At 33.7% G+C, this 22,665-nt stretch overlaps 13 non-coding genes across 13 annotated transcripts; 8 read left to right on the forward strand and 5 right to left on the reverse strand.

The window, feature by feature from the left end:
• The first annotated feature begins 8,815 nt into the window (after positions 1–8,815).
• Positions 8,816–8,887, forward strand: SOMG_20248. Its single transcript has one exon. It is a non-coding gene; the product is annotated as a tRNA-Glu (tRNA).
• A 91-nt stretch (positions 8,888–8,978) lies between these two features.
• SOMG_20249 lies at positions 8,979–9,062 on the forward strand. Its single transcript is given in 2 exon segments — positions 8,979–9,017; positions 9,027–9,062. It is a non-coding gene; the product is annotated as a tRNA-Lys (tRNA).
• A 548-nt stretch (positions 9,063–9,610) lies between these two features.
• SOMG_20250 lies at positions 9,611–9,683 on the reverse strand. The gene has a single exon. It is a non-coding gene; the product is annotated as a tRNA-Arg (tRNA).
• A 480-nt stretch (positions 9,684–10,163) lies between these two features.
• Positions 10,164–10,237, forward strand: SOMG_20251. Its single transcript has one exon. It is a non-coding gene; the product is annotated as a tRNA-Ile (tRNA).
• A 282-nt stretch (positions 10,238–10,519) lies between these two features.
• Positions 10,520–10,593, reverse strand: SOMG_20252. The gene has a single exon. It is a non-coding gene; the product is annotated as a tRNA-Ala (tRNA).
• Positions 10,594–10,924: 331 nt separating this feature from the next.
• SOMG_20253 lies at positions 10,925–11,007 on the forward strand. The gene is given in 2 exon segments: positions 10,925–10,962; positions 10,972–11,007. It is a non-coding gene; the product is annotated as a tRNA-Val (tRNA).
• A 370-nt stretch (positions 11,008–11,377) lies between these two features.
• SOMG_20254 lies at positions 11,378–11,448 on the reverse strand. The gene has a single exon. It is a non-coding gene; the product is annotated as a tRNA-Asp (tRNA).
• Positions 11,449–16,556: 5,108 nt separating this feature from the next.
• SOMG_20255 lies at positions 16,557–16,628 on the forward strand. The gene has a single exon. It is a non-coding gene; the product is annotated as a tRNA-Glu (tRNA).
• A 609-nt stretch (positions 16,629–17,237) lies between these two features.
• Positions 17,238–17,318, forward strand: SOMG_20256. Its single transcript is given in 2 exon segments — positions 17,238–17,275; positions 17,283–17,318. It is a non-coding gene; the product is annotated as a tRNA-Met (tRNA).
• A 6-nt stretch (positions 17,319–17,324) lies between these two features.
• On the forward strand, positions 17,325–17,397 carry SOMG_20257. Its single transcript has one exon. It is a non-coding gene; the product is annotated as a tRNA-Asn (tRNA).
• A 1,946-nt stretch (positions 17,398–19,343) lies between these two features.
• SOMG_20258 lies at positions 19,344–19,416 on the reverse strand. Its single transcript has one exon. It is a non-coding gene; the product is annotated as a tRNA-Arg (tRNA).
• Positions 19,417–19,983: 567 nt separating this feature from the next.
• On the forward strand, positions 19,984–20,057 carry SOMG_20259. The gene has a single exon. It is a non-coding gene; the product is annotated as a tRNA-Ile (tRNA).
• Positions 20,058–20,339: 282 nt separating this feature from the next.
• SOMG_20260 lies at positions 20,340–20,413 on the reverse strand. The gene has a single exon. It is a non-coding gene; the product is annotated as a tRNA-Ala (tRNA).
• Positions 20,414–22,665: the final 2,252 nt, after the last annotated feature.

The raw sequence follows: 22,665 nt of genomic DNA on the forward strand, positions 1-22,665 counted from the left end.
TACTATCCTTTATTAATCACTTAAGCTCAACATTGGAATAATTATCTCTTTCTTTGCACTAGTGAGATTGAAACTTTTTGTGCGTGACCAGCGCCGAGATTGCATTGCCTCCAAGGCTTTTTGATAAAAAAAAAAATAAATAAATAAAACAACGCTTTCAATAAATGAAAGCTGCAAAAGTCGTTGCTAGGCTTCTTCTGAAGAATAGAATAAACTTCCTCAATTTTTACCAGCAGCTGTGTAGGTTTCATTAACAATGCAAACCTTACTCTCAAATGGGGTTCATTAAGGACTCAGGTAGTTTGAAAAATCTACTTTAATTATATTGTTTAGTTAATTACTTCCAGGTACTAGGCACTCGTTCGTACTTGATGATCCTCTTTTCCCTCGGTATTTAAGTACCAGCTATATACCTGACCTAATCGGCGCCAAGTAGGCCCAATTGACATTAACGACTGCTTTAAATTTGGTACATAGGAAGGATGAACTACATAAGCTTATAAATTAGAGTTTGCAAAAGAATAGCTTTACCTTATTTCCTGGCTATAGAGTGAGTAACAGCAGCTTGCCTAATGTTTAGATTAGAATGCTCTTCTTCGACTAGTCTTGCTATTGAGCGTTATCCAGTTAAAGCGAGACGACTATGGATGTAACCCATATAGAAGTAATATAGGACTTCGGGTAATTTTTTCTAATTTTTTTAATCAACACGGTAGCTTGCGTGCCTTGAACTTGAAGGCCAACAATCACTGAAAGCTACTGATAGTTATCATCAGTTATTGTACACCTCTATATCATTGAGTTAATATATGAAGTCTTAGGAGATTAATAAAAAGCTGGTAGTTACGTTATTCCCCTTCGAGGCACAATGTCAAATAAAATTAATTTATAACATTAAATCATTAAATCATAGAATAGTGTAACTTCTAAAAATCCTTTTAATGATATATAACATTTTTTATAATGGTTGAGGGAATACATATGTATATATCTATATATACCTACTAATAATGGTAATAATGAGTACCATGAACTGTAGCTTCTAAAGTCTCATCTCTTCCTTCGCGAGGGTTTCCACATGCGGGGCGAAATAAAATAAAGCTAATATTCTGATATCAAAAAGCCCTTCATGAAATCGGTTTCTATCGTTTCATCTGGGAGCCTATTGAAAAAGTGTTGATCAGAGATTCTTCATTTACAGGGCAAAGAACAATTGAAAAGGAATGGATTAAATAAACATTGGCAAAGGCTATACCATAAGAAAAGCAAATTGGCTGAAGAAGTAGTAGAATAAACGTCTTGTCGCAAGGCGGAAACTATAGGATATAAATAATGAATTCTTGTAGGCCTGATCATATGAGTCAATTCAATCGAAAGCATCCCATCATTTGAGATGAATGTCTTCCCAATGAAGAGCTTAAAAAACATTTCTACTGTACTCATCACGTATTACAAGTTTCGCACTACTATACGACATTAAATTGCTTAGCTATGTTACAGCCGAACAGCAAAGAAAACTGTTCAAGTATTTGCACATCACATCACGGCTCGTTCCTAGATTTTTGGATGTATATACATATATGCCATACTTACTAAATTTAGGTAGGTAGGACAGGGTCCATTTATTAAAAAAAACCTAGTACCTAGTAAATGATAGTAATGATACCATTGTGAGTTTGCAAAAAAAACTAGACGAGTCAACTAGGGACAAGTTTTTGGCATGAGGCAATACGTGAGAGAACTGAGATTGTTAAGAAATCTAAACAAAGAGAAGCTCGATGAAAGCAGGACTAAGATTCGTATGCATTCTGTTACAGCTGGTTTATGAAGTTTGACGGTATTAGTAACTCCAAGACAAATCTCAGATTTCTTCGATCAAGTTACCAGTGCTACTATTTACCATTTGCTGTTCCTACCTGCTGCTATTGCGACTAGGACTGCAAACAAAGCCCAAGTGAAGTCGGGCGGTTGCGAATATGATGAATACTTGCATATCTATGTCGCATGTTTTCTGATAATATATTACTAAATGGAAATGAAAAATGAAAAATAAAAATAATCATTCTTTTCGTACTCAAGCTAATGAAACAGCAATGACCGCATTTATCCCCACCGAAAACTGCAATAATTCAACAAGAGCATACATAGCATAGTATGGATGGTAGATACATACATATTCAAGCTATAGTAGCGAAAACGAAATGAACCGAAACAAAAGAAAAGAAAATAAAAATGGACGACACGATTTGCATCTTAATTAAATCTATTTCTTTCGGTAGATTGCATCGCATTTCATCATGGAGTTGAGCGAAATGACCATTTAAAAAAAATTGAGCAATCGAACAGATTTTTTCTTGGTACAGCCGGCGACTTTATAGACTTTATAAGCGTTCATAAAGTATTTCGTTTTTGTTGGCACTTACGATTTAGCAATTCCAGGCGTTGGGTGTAAGCAATTTTCATTGAATTTAGACGATAAAACTAGCAGGCTTTAGTGAGGATGAGATTTTGTTAGTATTATTGTTGAGATGTGTGGTTTTGCTTTTTGCTTTTTGCCTTTTGCCTTTGTTTTTCCAATGTCCTTCTCTCAAAAAGTTACGCATACATATTGCTAATAAAGCTAATGAACTGATACTTACAGCTACCACAAGACATAAAACGCTTCGTTGAAAAGCGTCTGCAGTTTGCGGGATAATCGATCATTCTCCCATTGATTTTCGATTCGTTGTTGGAAGAATTCTATAAAATAATCCTATGCAATTGCTTTTGCTTTTGCTTTTGCCATTGCCGGAGGGAAGGAATAAGTAAAGAAAAGCTAGCTTTTGATAATCATTTATATTCATAACACTAAACGAGTCTCGTCGTCAAAGAAATTGTTTTTTTGGAGCTAATTATATTAAAAAATGGTTGGTCAAGGCATACACAGACGAACAACACATTGGGTGGGTTCATTATGGAACCGCTCCAATTGAAAAGCTGCTAATCGGTATGCTGTAACGACTAAAATGAAAAAATAACAGGATGCTCAAATTTACAGATCCATAAAGGCACGAAAGATGAAACAGTTATAGTAGTTATGTACGTATAACCAACAATAAAAATTACCGTATAGAAAAAACCACAATGAACATTTACCGTTTTTCGTTGATAAAGCAGATTGTTCTTTGAACACTTTGATGTTCGCGCATCGTCCAAATTATGAGTATGCTTTCATGCTGTACTTCTTTGCATGAACGAGTAATAAGTTTGCTGTCTACTATTTTGTTTTGAGGGAGGAAGGAAAGCATAATGAATAACGTTGGCAAAATAGTGCATGTCTACCTTTTTTAATTGACAAGCTATTCTAGCAACTCGCTCGTCTATGTATCTATTGATGTCTATTATAAGATGGTGCATGTAAGTTTTGGGTACTGTGGCACACCTAATCATAATTATTGTTTAATTGTTCTAGCTAATTGCTTTTGCACGCCTTTAACTCTTAACTCAAACAAATTCAACTTCTAAAGAATAAATTCCTAAAATTGTAAACATGTATAAGCATTTGTAAATATATGAATGATAAATTCGCAATGAAGCAGACTGCCAAGATAGGAAATACGAAGAGCTGCACTGCTGTTAGATACCATTTGTATTGTTGGAACCAGATTTTCCCAGCAGCGTATAGCAATGCTAAAAAGTAAACCATTATGATTTTAGATAATGTGCCTTGCCTATTTATTGATTGACTGACTGACTTACTGACTCTTTCACTCACTCTTGTGCGCTTGTATGAGCATGTTGCCCACCTTCTCGCGATTGTAATTGCAATGTGATGACTACTAGCATTCACGACCTGACACGTGTGTATACAAACAACGGTATTATTTCTTCGTTAAAAGTAAATTTAGAATGTGTATGGTATGATGTGAACAGCATTAACATGTCAAATTCATTCATCAGAGCATATATTGTACACACCTTGCCAGTCAGTACTTACAGGTCGCCAACCTATTTTAAAATGCTGCACTGAGAATAAACTCGATTTCCCAGTTGCTGTCCATAAAAGGCTTATATTTTCAGCTAATGCATATTCCTGTAAACGGCAAAAGAGGAATGCGTTTTGTCTTGAAAACGTAAAGGCAGCAAACAAAAAACGAGAATTAAATACTGCACATTGAGACGTGTCTCTCTATAGTTGTTTGACTCTTGCTATTGTAAACGGGATGGAAGATGCTTCGTTCTCACAAATTTGATAGTTACACTCAAGAATGGATGTGAAAATAAAAAGTAAAAAAATGATACGAATCAAGTTGACAAGACTTTACTGGTCAAGTCACTGCTGGTTCCCATAACGAAATTAACTTGTTTAATTCATTACGGTGCTAAAGATATTCCTGGGTCACATTATTTTATGTGAGGTTTTGATCTTGATGATCAGTATTTCTTTATTTCAACCAGATACGATCATATACAAAACATGTCGGATGGTTACATTTAGTGAATAGCCAAGGGTATCTTATCCATCCGTTCATGCAATCAATCCAAATTGTTTATTGATATAACTATCGTCATGCGAATAGACAACGTTCACTTTCAAAGGTTCTATAGCAATATCTATATACTTTTATTTGCTTCAATTATTCATCCAACGATTTTTTTTACATGTCCGTTCTCTACTAATGTTACTAAGACAAGGAGAAGAGATAGCCATTGAGACAGAACTAGATGGAACTAACTGCATTGTAGCTTAAAGTCGCCGAAGTGAACTAGTAGATTTTCATCGGCCAGCTTAGCTTAATAATGTAAAATAGTTTGAGTGTATTGAGACCCAGCAAAATGAATGATCATGTTTGATTAATTGATTGATACTGATATTGTAAGATGTCTTTCTCTTTTTATAATTTAAGGCATGTATGGGAACAGTCATAGTTGGTTTAAATATTCATTTGTCTTGGATATTACACTCACTATTGCTACCAAGCACGTGTGATTGCTAACTACTTTTATTATTTTTTTGATTAAAGCACAGCTTAGCAACTCAGGTAAAAGAATATAGATACAAATTGATGGTGCAGTTCTCCGTGAGGTTCAATGAGGTATAATTATGCGGCAGCAAAATTCAAGTATATTTTACTAAGAATTAATTAAGAGGAAACGAATGTGTGTAATAGGAATCATCGAATCTTTCCTATATGCTATGCCATAAATAGGTTTCATACAGATCACTTTTCAAACGCATGCTGATTCTAGTACTTGGGTAGCTAGGAGATAAATAAATAAATCTCAGATCCTATAATTGACAAGGCCTTGACCCAGCTTGAATATGCATAATGGCATTTTCTCCTCATTTATGTTTGATTTTGGGAAAATCAGATGTAAATGCTCGTACCTCTCCCTTCGGTTTACCAAAAAAGACCTCAATTCTCAAAATCTCCTTGGTTAAATGAATCAAGCTTGAGCGGATTGGCAAGTTCTTTTAGGTCACTGTTGTCAAAAAATACAAATGATTATTCTTAAAGTGTCAAGGCGTTGGTATAATTATGATAAAAGCATTATCAATATTTCAATCTACCAGAATAAGAATAACTAGATAGGTATGAAGACTAAGCTATGCAGGCCTTTCTTTAATGATTGCATGCAACAAACAAAGCGTGTTTGTCAAGCAAAGCTGAAAACATGTTACAGCAGCTTAAAAGTTACTTCGTGATTTAAAAAAGTCGAGGGACATTATATATCGAAGGATAGGTAAAAAGAAAATCTTTATTGTCGACGGCTAGGAAGAAAGCATTATAATTATGGCTACGCATGAATGATAGCTTTAATTATTTATTTTAACATTAAAGCAGTGAACTGAGCATCCACTGAAAGAATAAATTAAAAAACACAACTAGTAAATAAACAGGTGCTACCGTTTTTATATTTCAGCCAAGAATGATGTTCTGTTGGGGGTTTCTTTAGGAAGAGCTGGTGTCTTGCACTCTGAAGGTATTATGTGAAAGAATATTAGTGTTTTACTGCTATCTCTCCAGGCTGTGTGCCGCAAAAAAGACGTGTATAAAAAGCCAACGAAGTAATAGTAAAATTCATTATAGCATTTATTCATTAAGCAGCAATATCGTTTATGTGAAGGGTGCTATCGCTAACGTTTTTGAACTCACATATTCAAGGCATTTACTTCGGTCGTCCTCTGTGATTATAAAATTTATCTGAGTCTGCTCTACTTGAATAATGGAAAAGCAAAGAAAGGAACATTGGTTTTGAAGTCAAATGGCTTTCAGTTATCGTATTATTTACATTACTATGGGCAACGTCTACTTCAGATTTAGTGCGTACTTTGATATGAGCTCGTTTTCATTTAGCATCATTAATACTATGCTAGCAAAGAAATAGGAAAAAAAACTTAGTTTAATGCTAGTCAGAATGATTACTCTGCTTCACTGAAGATTATTAAGGTATTTAGAAATAATATATATATATATATATCTTTTTCAAATAACGTTCGTCAGATACTTTCTTAACTTTGCGTTTGTTTACTGAGAGAGCTGTACGATTTGAACACTTGGGTTAGGCTCGTGAGAGATAGTTCACTTCATGTTAAATAAATGCTGATGTGAAATGAAGTGACTAAAAAAATAAAAGAAATTACAAATAACTAACAAACATAGACGCAATACGGATATCACGATCGTTTATTATTTCGTTGTCAGCTTCTTTCTTTTACGTAAAAAACTTTACTGAAAAATAAATTGCAAGCAGGATGGGCTGTACGTAACACGTCAAACCCTTTTGTTTTAATTTTCACTGTCTTGGCTGTCTTCACTGTAGCCTTTTACATGCAATTAACTAAAATAACTTTATATGAATAAACGTGGTATGTTCCGACACTCAAGTGGTGGTGTGGTACGGTGGGTGGGCTTAGCCCGGTTACTAATATTTCTTGTTCGACGGATGAGATAAAAAACATTGTTCAACTCATGTACGGAGCAATTGTATGGCTTATTTTGTTTATAGAGAAAGAAAGCACACATAATAGCATAGATTAATCCTAAATGCTTCCTTAGATCATAAGCTTTTCCATTCATGCGAATTATCCATAGCTATATTTGCTCCAAAATTTGGCTCTATGAAACTTTGGAATTGAATGAATAGATCAAGAGTGTTCTAAAAGTTTTTTTTTAGCGAGAACATTTATTGATGAAAGTCCAATACCAATAACATCGGGTTCCATTGCGATCCTTTTTAAGATCGGTCCCCAAATATTTGCGACAGGGGGAACCCAAAGTTATCTTCATTAGTTATGGTTCATAAAGTTCATATCAATGATTAAAATAAGGAATCGTTACAGGCTATAACGAGTTATTATTACTGATTTTCTGTTTCACCAAATGTTTTGCTATACTCATGGATTACATTTGTTGAAGTTACAGAAGTTTCAAAAACGAATTTCCTGCCTCCCCTGCACTTCGTAGTTTTACGCTCAGGAATCCGACAGTCGGCTCGAATGAGTTCGAATCAAGTTTGTTTTCTATTAGGACTTCGTCGTGCAGGACATGATAAATTAAGTTCATTAGCATAGTAATTTCTTTATAATACATATTCGGAAAGCTATGCATTTTCATTTTACACGGATATGTGCATTTATTTATAAATTGCAATTTGTTAAATACATATAATTTAGGTAGTAGAGATGACAAACTCGGCAATCCACTCTGAGGACGGAAATTTCGCAATGAAACTGTTCATCGTTTTGGAATCAGTACTTACTGTCAGAGTTTTACACAAACGAATCGAAATTGTCTCGTTATTGACCTAAGCTATACGTGTTCATTTCATTGCTAAAAGCCATTATAAAGCACCAGGCATTGTTATAAGCGAAGAAAGCAATATAACCTTCAAGATTACGCAAATAGCATTAAACTTTTACTACTGATGCATGATGGTGTCTTGGACCATATTGGCATTTTTTGCTAAATATTAATAAAATTCCAAATTATTGGATATCAAGTTTTACAATCATACATGATTCTAAACATATATTATAAGGCATACTATATATTCAGATATTTAAGATCATGCTGGCAACGTTACTTTTAGCAAAGTACATCATTCGGAAGAGCTGATATTCTCTTAATTACAAGGGGTTGGTCAACTTCCAAATGTAACCAGCCTTTTTGTTCTGTAGGACGACCGGCTTCTGTCATGTACAAACAATAAAATCATTCGAATTGATTTCTGTTTCTGGATCATATAAATAAGCCGCAACCAAGCAATCATTGCCACATAAAAAAAAATAAAAGCAGACGTACTAAGGCGCAAGAGAAGTATTTTAATGAATTTTACATGAATTCTAGAATTGAACTGAACAGGTTTTGTTGTACCTATTACTAAGGCCAGCTGGATGGATCGGAATTTCGTCGACTGCTTATACTCACTGATCGCTTTTTGTTGTTTGATTCTGGCTTCATAAATAGTTTTTTGTGGATATAATAAGCAAAGCAGGAATACTCGCAACTTTATATGTATAAAAATTTTTTTTTTTTTTTTTTTTTAAAAAAAAAAGCTTTAAAGTAGAAGTTACTGCTTAGGCCAGTTCTACCAAATTTGAATTGGAGGTTCATTTACGGTAAAAACTAAAAGGTTTTATAGGTATAATACGATAAAAAATATATAGTCATTTAATTTCTTTATTGAGTTTTGTATTGTGAAAAAGATTGCCGTAATGCCACGTTTGAAATGTACATAATTAAACCAAAGTAATTCATTGTTTCTCAAATTGAGGCAAATACAGAAATTTGGGAAGTGATAGTAAAACTTAAAACGCATAAAACACCACAGATCCGTCATGGTCCAGTGGCTAGGATTCATCGCTCTCACCGATGCGGCGGGGGTTCGATTCCCCCTGACGGAAAATCTTGCTTTTTGCAACGTACATTAAATGTAAATTCATCGCTTCTTTTTAAATGGGTCATATATTTAATGTATTTTATTACTACAACAAGTCCCGGGTAGCTCAATCGGTTTAGAGCGTCTGACTCTTATGAAAGGTCATCAGAAGGTTGCGAGTTCGAGTCTCGCCTTGGGAGTTCCTTTTTTTATTTCTATTTCTCAAATCATAGCTTGCAATTGTCACAGGTTGAATCTCACTTGTTATGAGAATAAGTATTCAGTGGAAAAGATGTATGTAATAACAATTCATTAAATTGTATGTTTGACTTTTAAATTGGATGCTTTTATTCTATTAGAAAAATAGCAATAGCTTCCAGGGATTTGATTCACTAAGTAAGTTGTATGAACGATTTATTTAGCTAGATCAGTCAAATCTTCCAATCTGAAGATTTGCCAGGTAATTTGCGCATTTATATAATTTGTAACAAAGTCTTTGTCTAAACCTATTTCATTTGTCTAAATAGTTTCTTTGTTTATTCATTACATTCATGAATCCTTATTGCCATACGATAATAATATATTAAAATATTAGTAATATCGTATATGAGTTGTGACATAGAGTAGTAAATAAAAAGCTGTTCAAGATGATATTTAGGAAAAGCAAAGTGGAGACATTTTTAAGGCCGTAGATGGATATAAAAAGAAAAGCAAAAAATTTAGAGAGAAAAAAAATGAAAAAATAAATTGACCCCGCCAGGAGTCGAACCTGGAATCTCCTGATCCGTAGTCAGGCGCCTTGACCATTGGGCCACGAGGCCTTGCTTAAGTAACTACATTTTTCAAATATTTTGTACGGCGTTTAATGTAATTTCGTGTGAAATGTTATGGTTACGTTAGCTAACACTTTTCTTCTTTTGTGCTGTCGATTTTTATGTACCAACAGTGTTTTATTTTATTGCGGTTCTTTTTTTTTGGTTTTTTCTGTTAAAATTTAGAAAGAGTGGTCCCTTTTAAAAATAAAGTTAACTATACTAACTTATTTTTCATGACTGTTTGTTTTCGGTTCGACGGATGTGTTGTTTGCAGTTGCTACTATTGAATTTAAAGTTCGTTTTTTTATGACAAGATTCATAAACTAATACGCAGAATATTTCGGTTTATTCTTTTTCTTTCGCTTTGTTGACAAGCATGCATATAAATCGATATCGAATACGTATAAAAAAGTAAGGACGAAGGAAAGAAATTAGTAAAAGCGTGACTTCATAAAATTAAGCCAAAGACGTCCGTCTCCAACAAGTGGTCGCATGATGTAGTTGGTTATCATGTCGATCTAATAAGTCGAATGTCGCCAGTTCGAGCCTGGCTGTGACCATTAATTTTTTTATTTTTTTATTTTTTATTTATTTTTTTTAAAATCCATTTCATTTGCTCTTTGATTGAATTATTTGTTGATCTTTTGTTGAAGCAATGTCTTTTTATTGCATAGTGCCAACATAGTGTAAAACACCCTGTATGATAAACCCAGTGAACGCAATATATAAAATTTATAACAAACAAACCAAAATTGTAACACTGGAACAAGAGCAAAAAAAAGCAAAATAGTGAAACAATGAAATAACGACAAAACGGAAAAAAAAGAAAAAAAAGAAAAACTTGGACAAGCCAGAACTCGAATCTGGGACCTCTTCCATGCTAAGGAAGCGTGATAACCATCTACACCACATGCCCATATTGTTCTAATAACTTAATTTTACATTTTTATTCCTTATTTACAAAACTTTGATTTATGCACAAATAGGGCAAACATGTATGTTGCCCGTAAACAACCGATGATTGCTTTCTCTTTAACCCTTAAGGTATTCACAGTATAGTTCGATTAACACATTCAACAGTTTACATATTCAATTCTGGTACTTGCATAAATATTGTTATCATCATTTATTCATGTAAAATCCCAAAGAGACGAAAAGGAAGTATATAAATGGTGCCACACCGTCCGTTTAACGGCAACGATTGTAATAAGTAATTATTTTTGCAAACAATGAAAGCCATCAACGAAGGCCGTGTGGTTTAGATGGTTATAATTTCTGCTTAACATTCAATGTTCGCAGACGGTCCCAAGTTCGAGTCTTGGCACGGTCATAGCCTTCACTTTTTTCAACTTTTCTTTTTTTTTAGAACCATCCAATGGATGATGAATGTTTATTTTTTTTTCTACATCTATGCTATTATCCTATTCATTGTTGATGGTTTCATTTAGTTTGCTTAGTGTCAGTTTACTAGCAATTTTTTGTCTCATTTCACCTGATAGCATGCATCATCATCATCTACTTGCACTTAATGAATATGACTCTGAGTGAACAGCCAAATATGAAGAAAGCCATGTACAAAACAGTATTAGAAACGCAAAATCGAATGGCGTTCTCAAATGCAAGGAAGAACCCAAGTATGAGGAAAAAACGAAAAAACGAAAAAAAAATAAAAAATAAAAAACCACACAAAAAAAGAATCACTCTCCCTCCGGGATTCGAACCCGGGCTGCCAGCGTGACAGGCTGGTGTACTACCCCTATACTAAGGAAGAATCATGTGTATACAGGCTATAATTGCGGTTACTATATCCAAATTTATATGTTAGCAAGCTTTCATTCTAATTCACTTAATGCATGATGTATGAGCTATAATAAGGCTTTGATGAGATGTCCCTTCCTTTCATGCTTCTAATGATTTCCAATGTACCCAGAAGAAATAGGTCAATCCAAGCCTTGCTTTATTACAGGAAATATTCCACGTTTCACATTCGGAACCACTGGATAAGACTGACGAATCTACTGTCTGCTTATGGTTCCAATGTTCAATGTTCAGCGTTCCATCTTCCGTATTCTCTTTTAAATATTCACAAAAGGAATATATTATATGTTAACGAGAACGAATAGTACAATAAATTCAATATGTCAAAACAAATCCCAAGTGCACCGAAATAGTAGAAATAATCTTAATTTGGAATACAATGCAATGCAATGCAATATATCACTTCATCATTGAATGTGTTTGGGCTTGGGAAGTATTAATTCATTAGACACAAAGCCACCGGAGCGATTAACTTTTCATGGCTGTAGCAGACTTGTACGAAAGGCGATTAATGGGAACGGAAGATGTCAATCACAGGGAGTTGAAACGAAGATTGGAAAAAGAATCAATACCATAATTTAGCTTCCTTCTTCCTCGCTTCCTTATGTGAATCGAAATAAGGTAGTTATGTACTGTTGTGAGAAGAACGCTCGTCTACGTGCTTCTTACGTCAAATGACTGCTTTATATGGCGTACTAAGCATCGTTAACCTAGTCGAAGGAAACTTTGATAGCAATAGATATAGTTTAGCATTAGCAAAACTGTTCTGCAATTTTATTGCTGGCGTACCATTGTTATGAATAGTCTCATTCTTGAGTTCAAAGATTTGCTTGTCTTTCGATAAAATTCTGTTTACTTCTTTTTTGAGTAACACAGACGCAAACAAAATGCTTGATAAGACTTCATTATTTTGGGATTTGTTCACTAATAACTTCTATATATTTCTTCGTAACCAGTTATTGAAGATCCATTTGTTGTAAATGCTTCAATCCCAGGTTAGCAATACATAAGTATCGTGTTTTCTCTAAATGGATTTTGAACAATGAAATTAGTAGAAGCAGTTTCAAGTTTATCTTAACTAAATCTAACCGCAATGAGAAGCATCATAAAACATTGTGTTAATCGCACTAACAAGGTTTCTTACTATATTGCTACACAATGCCGTCTATAACGTTCCTGTTGTTGACCTTATTGGCTAATTCGGTTGTATATTTTCATAGAATAACAATTAAATTTAATCTACTTGTTTTTTAATAGTGTAGCCTTATAAAATACAGTATTACTGAGATCTATGAGGACAATGTCACAGTTAAGTTTTACGGAGTCTCAACGTATGACCGAGCGTAATAATTTATAATTTGAATAAGCTATTTTTAGTAAATTTGGAGTCTACCTTACCTTTATACGCAAGTACTCTCAGATCCTGCGACCGGATTAGCTAAATAAAATGACAATAGAATTTATGTAATTGAGCTTTCAATGAGTTTTGACGTTTGATATGACTAGACACTTGCTATGAAAATGTTGGAAAAACGTATGTTACTTGGTGTAAACTGTAGTGCCACAATGGCTTTTTATAAAAGTACTTTTTTGCAACTATTCTATATTTCAGAAAGGTTATACAAACCGGTCAAGATGGTAACTCATTGATTCATACATTCATCTAGTTTCACAATACTCTAGCAAAGGATTGTCACAATATACGTGTTCCTTGTAACACAATACTATTCGACTAAAATCCCTCGAATACTAACTGCTTCAATCTATTCAATCACTTCGTATCTTTTGGAATTAGACATTATTTAGCACTTGGTAAGATTCCCATGCTAAGGAGAAACAATAACGACATTTCAACAATGTTTAGCAACGATCGATTAAGATTCAGTATAGTGCAATATCTCACTTAGGCTCAAAACGCCGAAGCATATAGTTTAGCCAGCAAACCAGCGAATAGGAGCATAATCTTATAAGCTTTAGACTTTCTAATCTACTCTTCAACAGTAACTTTTTCTTCCTTGGACCGGGAGGTTTTTGGTAGGAACTTTTTTCATGCAAAATTATTCCGGAACCTTATATAGAAGATATAATATATATATATATATATATATATATATTAAATGAAAAGCTTTTTAGCATATATTCAATGCTAAGATGTAAGATGGATGACGTGCTCCACCATTATCGAGAGGTTTGGGAGCAGGAATTATAGAGCTTCAGTATGTATACAGAGAAAATACATCGTTCATGATGTAAATTATCGCTTGAAGCGTTGATGTTCTATGGAGTTATTGTCGGATAGTTGGAAACCTCAACAAAATCTAAAAAGCTTGACTGATGTCAGTCAATTTTAGCGTATATGAATGGGTTTAAAAACCAGTATCCATCGCTGTAGCTTTGCGCAGATCCACTGTATCGAATTTCATATCAACGAAACGAACTCTTTAGCGTTAAAGTTTATGACAAATAGAGAATCAACAGGTTTGCATGAGTGAACGAGATTGCGATAACAAGCGCTACGGTTCAGGTTCGTACAGCCATCTTTGAAATCTATATTTAGCCAGTATTTGTATTTGTATTTGTGTTTGTGTTTGAGTAGACAAAATTGACATACCAAACATTGTCACGAACTTCTAGGGGATCGTTGCAAGATTTTGAGCGATAGGCTAGCCAAGAAACACATGTAACTTTCTTGTATTACGGTTTCAAGATTTTCCATTCATTCATTATACCGTTTTATTAGCAAAAGAATTTTCAATACTACACAATTATTTTGATCATTCTTCTTCGTCTTTGTCTTTTGAAATCCAAAACTACCGTTGTCAAATCCGTGTCTTCTAACGAATTCGCTTGCCAATCACTAAATCAAGTAGAAAGTGGGGAAGCTCTGACAATATATATGAAAACGGTAATGGTTGGTTTCAATACTGAATAATCAACTGTATATGAATATACGTTGTCTCAAACTGTTATACTTGTCTTGACTATGCAGTTTAAGTAGAATCCAAACCTATCAAAACAATCCAATTACTGAAAGCTGTTCGCTTGTCCATAGTACATGCATTACAAGCGTCCTCAGGTTGCTTCGCGTACATCCTACCTTAAATTCGTGCACTCTCTAAGCACCCTGTTCCGTGAGACTAATGTTTATCACTGCAATTTATTCTGTTTTATTTAAGAATTTTACCTGAGTACTGTAGTATTGTTGTGTTCGTTTAGTTTTCCCTCTATTATGCCGACTATCTAGCGATCGTACGAACGAATTCATTTTGTAAACTGTAAAGGGAAGGCCTTTGTATGGTTTGTAATATAACAAGCAGCTCTATGTTTCAGTTTCCTCCTTTCCTATGTAAACATTTACGAATTTAAGCAACATTCGTCAATTGCTTAACCGTGTCGTATTATTTCTGACTTCTTTCGTGTGCATATATCATATATCATATACGATACTAGATCGAAGAGAAAATCTCTGTTGAAGGATTGCAATTATTCAGTCATATTCAATATTGATGGTATCTAAGAAATTATATCAGGCTCTGTCTTTATCTCTGTCTCTGTCTCTGTCTCTGTCTCTGTCTCTATCTCTATCTATGTTTCTTGCCGTCTTTTTACCGAATACATTGATACAATATTTCATTCTAAAGCGCTGCAAATAAGCGTATTTAAATTTAATGAACCATTCTCGAAAGGTAAAATCATCTGTAACCAAATGCTGACCAATTTCAAGGTACCATGTATATCAATTTAAATACTATTGATGATACTTGGGCTCCTGCAAATCTACTTGTTTGGTTGATTTTCGATCATTTGCTCGCCGTTTTTTCGGCAATAGCTTTGACTTTGGCATTGAGTTTAACTGAGTGAGGTCAAGGACAAAAAAAAAAAAAAAGAAACGCATTAGTCATCAAATCATACAGCCAAGAATCTATTATATATATAAAATTGGCTCAAATGATAGCCCTTCAACGGGACTCTTTTTGACATGAGAATTAAAGACATCCCTCGTTTCGGTCTTAGGGCAAAGTAGTAGAATAACATATTCTCCATCCGTTTATCGTAACTGAATTCATCTTTTCTAATATTTTCGCTATTTGGTGGTAAATAGCGTTCAGTGGGGAAGAATGGCTCAACATTCTGATTCACTTTTAAGAACTTAAAAGGCATCTACGTGATTTCGCTTGTTGAATTTTATTCACAACCACTGTCTTTGTATATAATTTATATACGCTCTAAAGAACTGAAAGATCTTATAGTGGATTCGTACTAATGTATATGAAAAAATTATAGATAATACGTGAATGACTCGACTTGGCTTGCGGGTTGATTCAATTCAAGTAATGAATATGTATACTGAGTGTACTGTTTGTCAAGCCGGCAACTGAAAGAAGAAAGAACTTACGTTATCCTTCAGCATTTCCTTATATGATTAGATCGTTTAGACCGTTTTTTATGTATGATCGTTTGTTGAGTTGACAAGATTTCACAAGGATTTGTTTGAAGCAAGCAAGGTATATAATCACTCATTGCTGACTTCTTAGACTGAATAAATAATTCATTAAAAGGGAATACAATGGAAAGATAACTATTCTGTACGTGGCTAGCTACGTTGAAACGATTTATATATAATGATAAAGCCATTTGCCGCCCTAATGATGATGACGATGTCAATAAAGATTTGATACTTCTGGAATATAAGAAAAAAAAAAGAAATACAACGTTAAAAGAATGGTTATTTAATAAAGACTAATACGAACCCGATAAACTAACAAATATTCATAGTGTTGAAATAAACTAGAATGAAAAGGAACAGGGAAAGGGAAAGGAAACAATTGTGGTAAGCGAGAGTGATCATTAAGAGTTCAAATAAGCATTCGTATAGTATGCAGTTGTGAAGGACTGACTGAATGCAATGATTATGAAGAGGTGGTTTCGCTGCGAGGTATAAGTGTGGCTTGGCCTAGGTATAGGTAAGGTGTACATGCAAACGAAAGTAATAAAAAAAGTAGATTTAGTATCTGACTATAAGTAAGTTGTTAAACGCATTATCTGCTGGTCAACAAGCAATCCGTTGTGGTCCAACGGCTAGGATTCGTCGCTTTCACCGACGCGGCCGGGGTTCGACTCCCCGCAACGGAAAAACATTTTTGTACATTCAAATGTACTGTAGTGAAATTCATATTGTTACTCATTTAAAAGACCTCATCCACATTAGACTTAAAAGAGTTTCTGTTTCACTGTAGACTATAATGCTCTACTGATAATCTTAAAATGGTTTATTATTCTTTTTATTCCTGAAAAATAATACAGCAAAAACAAAATTTAAAGCCTCAATTTAAAGAATTTCTTTTTGCGTTTATTTGTTTTAATGAGCGTGCTATCATACAAACAGAGATTGATTTCGCTTCTATATTTAATAATGTCTTTCATTTTCGGCTGTTTCAATTACTTTTAAGTCGTTTTCTGGTGTATGTAGAACATGAATGAAGACAAGGAAGTAACAATTGCTTAAACACTAACTTTTTATGAATCATATATGTACGTAGAAACTTTGTATCATCTGGAAAGGTATTAATCAGTTAATTTTAGTTTAATATTAAAACGAGCATAACTAAAAATCAAAGGATTCATTTATCGTCCCGTCTTCATTATAGTTAGGAATAAATTTTTATATAAGCACTACAATGTGAGCGTTAAAATACAAACTTTAGCTATGATATAAATTTGTAAATACTAATCACTAACCAAGCTTCTGTAGCTCAGTTGGTGGTAGCGTCCCTCTCATAAAATGAAAGGGGAAGGTCGTGAGTTCGAGCCTCACCAGAAGCATCTTAAGGTCGGATAGCACAGTTGGTAGTGCGCATGACTGTTAATCATGAGGTCGTGGGTTCGAGCCCCACTCTGACCGTCTTTTTTGGTTTTTTGTTGTATCTACTGAAATGTAAATATTTTTCTTTAAAAATTATGTCCAATAATACGCTTGAATATATGATATGAGATTAGACAAATGACATTGTAAGTCATAAACGTAAAATAATTATCAGATAAAGTCATCTTTGATAGGAAACATCTGAATTTTTTATGAGTTTATGATTTGATTCCAACTTTACGAAATACCTACTATTTTGTTTATTTAATAGTTTTAAAAATATGAAACGAACTATACATCTTCTGCCGAATTCATTCAAAGCACAGAATACCAGTTATGCACCAAAATAATGGTTATTTTGAATAGTCCCGCATTCATAATCAAGATTTTACTGTCACCTTCCCTCACGATACGTGATCTCTCATTGCTTTTCAACTTAACACAATGAAACGACATACGATTGATGATTCCAATATGTTTATGAATTCAAAAATTGACTTACGTTTTTTTTCTTGGTAGGTTAAGTAAACTTTCATGGGATAAAATATTAGATGAAGGGTTGTTTAGAAAATTGCAATCATCGTAAAGGCCACCCGCCAACTTCATCGTTACTTTTTGCTAAACATAATTAAGGATTGAAAAGGAAAGGAAAGGAAAGAAAAGAAGAGAAGAGAAGAGAAAGATACAAAGCAGTCCTTTTTCTCTCCTGTTAAATCGTTGTTATAACTCTTAACTGCCAATCGGCAGGCCTCACTTGTGATTACTCAGGACTGTGTGATCTGGTCTTTTGTGAGAGGTTGGATCTGAGAACATATTATCGACTAAAAGTTTATTTTGTAAGAAACAGATGCTCTTATGTGCAATAATTATATACATGGAAAAAACAACAACTCTTTATGACAACATGACTAACAATAATTGCATACCAGCTAGTATCAATTGAGCCTGAATGATTCTTCGCTTAACAACTCGGGGATCAATTCAAATGAGACAGTTTTACCAGCTAAGTCAAAACAAAATAAAAATTGTAATCAATTCAGCTATCGTTCAATACGATAAAAAAGCCTGATGTCGTTTATGAAATTAATGACACTTGGCAATAGAATACACTATGAGTCCTACTCAATAGTTCAATTATCCGTTTGAAAAATTTGTGAATATTTAAATATTTGATTGTTCATATGATCCTCATATGATTTGTAAATTCCACTCACTGTATTTCGTACTTCAGAACAGTATAGGGCGTACGTACATGCAAGATAATGGCGAGTGTAAATCAAAATGATTCGTATTAGATTCGAAACTTTTTCTATCTGTCATTCAGACATACTCATGCGGATTTTTGGAAATTTCTTACTTTCTCTTAAACATTTCAATATTTGTGTTTTATTTTTTCTTTCCACTTGTTCATTTCATTGACCCTTTTAATAAGCTTACAAATATCATGTAAATATTGTATAAATCGTCCTTAAGAAGTGTGAGGAAATCCATGACGAGTCTACATAACTTCACAGAATCAGGTTTGATCATAAATTGTACACATGGAAAGTAACGAAATGATCGGTTTCTTACATTGAGAAGGAACTTACGAGTCCAATGAATTCATGTTATGATCTATAACACGAACAAACTGAACCGCCTCGCCAAACCAGACATTCCTTAGTTCCCTCAGGAAGATTATGTGTGTTTCTCAAGGACAAGAAGCTGCACAAGATTATATTATTATATTATATATATGGAAATTTACAAATGGTCATGAGATGTTTTGCGCAACATCCCGAGGTGTACGATGACTATATGAGACTAGAAAAGAAGATGAACGTACACTCACGGGGCGGTTGTTATCTATTGTTTTCATATTCCGTTTCGCTGTTGCATGTTTTAGAACGAACTTATTCATTTAGCTAATAGAAGGGTAAAGAAAAGCAAAACAAAATGGAATGAAACAAGAAAAGAAAAGAAAGCAAAAAAAAGCAAAAAGAAATTGACCCCGCCAGGAGTCGAACCTGGAATCTCCTGATCCGTAGTCAGGCGCCTTGACCATTGGGCCACGAGGCCTCTTGATTGATTACTTGTCTACCTAAATTTTTTTCATGCTTTTGTTGAATGTTTGTAACGTTTACTACATACTACATACTACATAGATAGTATGATTGTCATGTCCCATGTCCAACCAAGCATCCGCTCGTTTCCCTGACAAGCTAGTTATTAATAAATATATATTCATATCTCCTACTTTTCTCTGCTATCAATTCCTTCCCCCATATTGAGCTATTTTTGATACGAGCGATTAATGATATATATATATATATATATTTTCTGAGATTTTTTTTTTATTTCATTTAGCTAATTTAGCTCGCTTTAGCATTACTGATTGTTTTCGTTCGACGGATGTGTAGTTTGCGGTTGCTACTATGAATTTATCGTTTGTTTTTTATGCTAAAATTTATAAAATCATATGCAGAGTGTTTTATTTTAATCTCTTTCTTTCGCTTTGCTTTGCATTGCTGACAGACATCCATACTTGCATGCATGTATATGTATGTGTGTATGTATGTATAGAAAAGTAACACAGTTATTGAAAAACAGATTAGATTACACTAACATAAAATGCTTGTAACAAATGGTCGCATGATGTAGTTGGTTATCATGTCGATCTAATAAGTCGAATGTCGCCAGTTCGAGCCTGGCTGTGACCATTAATTTTTTTATTTTTTTATTTTTTATTTATTTTTTTTAAAATCCATTTCATTTGCTCTTTGATTGAATTATTTGTTGATCTTTTGTTGAAGCAATGTCTTTTTATTGCATAGTGCCAACATAGTGTAAAACACCCTGTATGATAAACCCAGTGAACGCAATATATAAAATTTATAACAAACAAACCAAAATTGTAACACTGGAACAAGAGCAAAAAAAAGCAAAATAGTGAAACAATGAAATAACGACAAAACGGAAAAAAAAGAAAAAAAAGAAAAACTTGGACAAGCCAGAACTCGAATCTGGGACCTCTTCCATGCTAAGGAAGCGTGATAACCATCTACACCACATGCCCTTGGTTGATAACATTAGGATAAATAAAATATATTAAAGCAAGTAAAATAAAGAATGAAGTTTTATCACTTGTTCCTTTGCAAAGTACTCATACGTATATTCAATTCATTCATCTTTCTATATCATATTATATGTATTGGTTCTCACACGATACGCAGAAGCAGAAACAAAAAAGTATTGCATTATTGTTATTGCCATCGTTATTAGCTGTTTAGTTATTTATTTTGAAATTGAAATTGACATTGACATTGAAATTGAACTGAATTTTGATTGTTGATTGTTAAATGTTAAATGTTGAATACTGAATATTGAATATTGAATATTGAGAACGGCCTAGCAAAGAAATAATATTAATAGAAAAGCAACGAAATTAATACATTGTATTCGTACATAGGTTATGAATCCTGTTAACGCGGGTACATATTCGCATACTTAGAATCGGAAACATATTTTATGTGCTTCCTCAATCCGCACATAGTGACGATAATCTTAGCAGACTTGTATGAAAGGCGATTAATGGGAACGGAAGATGTCAATCACAGGGAGTTGAAAGGAAGATTGGAAAAAGAATCAATACCATAATTTAGCTTCCTTCTTCCTCGCTTCCTTATGTGAATCGAAATAAGGTAGTTATGTACTGTTGTGAGAAGAACGCTCGTCTCCGTGGCTTTTGATTGTTTTTTAAGGTCGCTTATCCTAATGCATTATGTTCTATCTACCTATCTACCTATCTATCTATTTATAACTTAATCTCAACAAAGATTTCCGGGTTCAGGAGGTTATTGGCAGCCTAATGCTATGGCTGCGATTACGAGGAGGAAACACGGGCTTTTTGATGTCATTGTTGTTCTTATTGTTATTGACAGTATTCATCTCGTGTCGTTCTAAAAAAATTGTCGCTATTTTACGTAGTTCGTAGTTGGTGCTTCCCCATATTACAGTTGTCGATATAAAGAAAAGTTCCTAACTCGCTATACTACTACCGTATCGAAAAAATATAAGCTTTTCCCTCTCTTAGCTTTAACGACATTCAATTACGTAAGGTCTCTCGAAAGCTTTGATATAAAACACCCACCTTTGCATGTTTCTTTACATTCAATCCTACAAATAAAGAAAATTATAAAATAGAAAGCTTTTGCTTTGAAATATTAAAAGTTTTGATAGCACGGAGAGGTTCTTTCTTAACTTAAGCCGTGGGGATTTTGATATGTGAATTACGGTGGTAACCCAAGTCAGTCAGTCATGAATGCATATCATATCATATTACAGTATTACGTTTGACTGTTGTTTATTAGCAATCGGTTAGTTCAATAGACGAAGCTTGATTTGTCAAAAGTATATTTATTCTTCAACAGAATGCCATATTCTGTGATGAATGCTTGATCTTCTATTATTCATTTTTAAAAGAAGAAAATCACCTATCATATCTTATCATCTGTGTCGAAATCAGATACTATGTTATTTTCTATCTCAAATCATAGTAGCTGTCATTAATAAAAACTTATCATATATCGCTTTCTGTTCATGGGCTTCAACAACCGCTATGCCCAATGTACATATAATAGACGATCTGGGTTTCACCATCGGTTTCTCAATCCATTCTTCACTTCTTGGAGTACATATGGGGTAAGTACTATTACTACTTGCTATGCATACAAATCAAGACATCAGTTTTTTACAAGATGAGTTTGATAGTTACTATTCGTGGATGGACATTGAAATCAATCTCCTTCGAAACCAAATTTATTCCGCAATCACAAAACAAACAGCAACATCCATGTTGCTGAATCGTGAGAGAATAGATTCGCTGTGTTTCTTATGTCTTTAACCCACCATAAACGAAGCATTGATGAACGGACAAGACAACAATATTCTTCTGTATTGAGTGTATATATACGTTCACTAATTTGACATTGATTTTACCCATATTTCAATGAGATATTTCCCTATTCCTCATCTATTCTGAAATATGGAACATCCAAACAAGAAGAGCATGCCTTTACAGCTTTATAATCAATGGAGGATCAAAGTATCCATCGTTTCGTTTTAAACAATGAATTGTAGCATTGGTGATTTTTAAGTATGCTTCATTTTAGCGACCTTTTTATTTGATAAATTTGACATATTTTAGTGAATAATTATGTTTCTTTCATATAAGTTATTAAAACCGATATTATAGTGTTTTGTGTTTTGTTTAACAATAGAATCGGATTCCAAAGAAGTACGTGTTATGGAATGATACCCTAATCTTAA

This window comes from Schizosaccharomyces osmophilus, chromosome 3 (assembly GCF_027921745.1).
Source record: "Schizosaccharomyces osmophilus chromosome 3, complete sequence".
NCBI lineage: Eukaryota > Fungi > Ascomycota > Schizosaccharomycetes > Schizosaccharomycetales > Schizosaccharomycetaceae > Schizosaccharomyces > Schizosaccharomyces osmophilus.